Here is a 2,500-nt window from a genome sequence, read left to right on the forward strand (position 1 = left end):
AATTAAAATAGTAATAGTAATTGTAATAGTAATAATAATAACAATATTAATAATAATAATAATAATAATAATAATAATAATAATAATAATAATAGCAACAGTAGTAATAGTAATGATGATCATAAATGAAACAACAATATCAATAATAATAATAAAAAATAAAAAAACAACACTAACAACAATAGGGATAATAATTACTATACCAATAACTGTAACAATAACTAATAATAATGATTAAAAAAATACCAGTGATTACAATATAGTCATAGCAGTAAAGGATTCATAACACAGTTGATAAAGTTTTAAATGGAGTATATAAGTTGTCTGATTGACTGCCATGAGTATCATAAATCATTTGCATTAATATATCATGATAAAACTTCTGTGAGGATTATATTAGATATGATAACACACTACCACAACATGATAACAACACCCTAAAGATAGGCTTTTTTTAAACACACTATTTTCACTGTCTTTTTAAGATCATCGGGGATATCTGTGATAAGAGATAATCTAATAATCTTTACACACTACGCTGATCACCTTCTAAGATGCTCAAAGATATCTGTAAATCTTGCTATTATGCATCTACATTATATCTTCATTCCCATTCTATGTTTACATTAATTCTCACAATGTCTTTTAACAATATGAATTTCCTCTCTAATGTTTACCAAAACAAGGGCCTTTTAACCAGTGATATAACAATCAATGGAACATCATTAGGGCTGTTTTATACAACGCCCTAGATCTTAAAATAAAAAAATAAATAAACAAACAAAATAAACAAATGAATACATAAACATACAAATAAATAAGTCTCAGATATCCTGTTTTGAAAGACCGCCTATACATACCTGGCTTCTTTAGGTAAAGCACAGTATTTCACTTACATTCACTGTACTCTGAAATTAGCTGAAAATTATCAGACACGATTTCTGGTATGGGTCCAAATTTCTAAGGTCTCAAGATTCTAAGGAAGGCTGTACTACAAAGGAAGCATAGAAGCCTGGTACTTCACCACATGACAGTCCTAGATGACATTTGAAAGGATACAGGATGCATTTCCTGATAAATATCATGGCTTGTTTTCATTGTGTCAAGTTTTGGGGTTCATAACTTTCTTTTTTTAGGTCCTTTACTCATCTTTTCCTGAAAAACAAACAATATTCCTATCCCCTGTCTTCCATTTGTAATTAGTCTGTGGTACATGTATATGCTGAGACTATTAGTTACATCATTTAATGCTTGGGACTCCTCTGTTTTGGGGCCTTTCGTTTAGGGGGCACTGTACTGGCTGTGTTTGACTGGATACTAAATCTCTGCACTACAAGGTAAGCACTAATCAGCTGAGAAGCAGCTACAGTACCAATGCTGTGAAAAAATTAATATTAATCTCCCCAATCACCACTATCACTCACATTATGAATGGGTGAGGCCTATATATCACACAACAAGCATCTAACTCATTCCAAACAATGAGTGTTTACAAGCAGTGGTTTTGATCTTTTGGTATCATTACCTATAAGTTCAATCTTAAGTTATCCTGCTACACCCTCTACTATATTAGCACAAAAAAATTAATTTATCTTTTTCAGGCAGTCTGGCCAGCTATAACTTTTGATTGGTCTAGGAATCCAAGGAGAGAGAAGACTAATGTAACCATATATTTAAGGAGTGATATTGTAACATCCTCCTAGGGTCATCTACTATAAAGAAAAGTTCTCATCCTAGTCCTTTCATTAACCACTAGTGTCCAACTGATTGCACTTATACTTATGACATTTGCTGTGAGCTGGCATACCTATGCATAGCCTCTCAGAAACTGGTGGACAGTTTTAGCTTCTCATACTGTCAATGGGAGGTAGGAATTGTGAGGAACTAAATTTAATACTGTTGGGCAAGATTCTTTTAGCTATAACCCCCACCCTAAACCTAATATCATTCCCCTAACCCCTTGTACCTCTTCATCTCCCTTTGCTAATCTTACAACCATGCTTCACTCAACAAGTGAATCAATGTAATAAGAAAAAAATAAAATGTAATGTAATATTTATCTCAATGATGACAGGTCCTGAATTTTTTGTGATGTAATATTACTCATCAGTCTAGACTGTGTGGCTAGGCCTAAGCTGTGTAAAGCTAGCCCACCCATTGTGAGTAATGACACGTATATACATCATGGGCCATTATATCATGACAACTATAGACGTACCCATCACTGAAAGGATATATAACCCCCAAAAAAACTAAAAGTTAATTAAGGACATTCTCTATTACAAAATGGTGTTCCCGTAACAAGGTTTATGGTGTATTTCTCCTATTTATCTAAAAGTTGAGTGATTTGCTAATAATTTCCCACAAAGAATCACTCATTATGCTGGAGTCTATTATGTGAGAGTTTGTTAGACAATAATAGATCTTATACCACAGAGTAAACAGAAACAAATGAGACATTTGGAAGTACATGTGCTTCCCCTGACCTGTAAGTGCATCA

The 2,500-nt window shown here is 33.0% G+C and overlaps 1 protein-coding gene and 1 long non-coding RNA gene across 4 annotated transcripts in view; one reads left to right on the forward strand and one right to left on the reverse strand.

Moving 5' to 3' along the window:
• Positions 1-2,500, reverse strand: part of LOC113803725 (syntaxin-1A) — a 16,334-nt gene that overhangs the window by 11,253 nt on the left and 2,581 nt on the right. The window contains exon 1 of one of the 3 annotated variants that reach the window (XM_027354536.2): positions 861-1,057. The exons of 1 other annotated variant lie outside the window; for it this stretch is intronic. The gene's annotated coding sequence lies outside the window, so the exon portion shown is untranslated. Of the gene's footprint in view, positions 1-860; positions 1,058-2,500 lie in introns of those variants that run through there. One more of the 3 variants, XM_070126283.1, reaches the window with a different exon arrangement.
• Positions 1,198-1,731, forward strand: LOC113803726 (uncharacterized). Its single transcript, XR_003475544.2, has 2 exons — positions 1,198-1,337; positions 1,602-1,731. It is a non-coding gene; the product is annotated as an uncharacterized lncRNA (long non-coding RNA).

The sequence above is a fragment of the Penaeus vannamei genome, chromosome 10, assembly GCF_042767895.1.
Source record: "Penaeus vannamei isolate JL-2024 chromosome 10, ASM4276789v1, whole genome shotgun sequence".
NCBI classification, from domain to species: domain Eukaryota; kingdom Metazoa; phylum Arthropoda; class Malacostraca; order Decapoda; family Penaeidae; genus Penaeus; species Penaeus vannamei.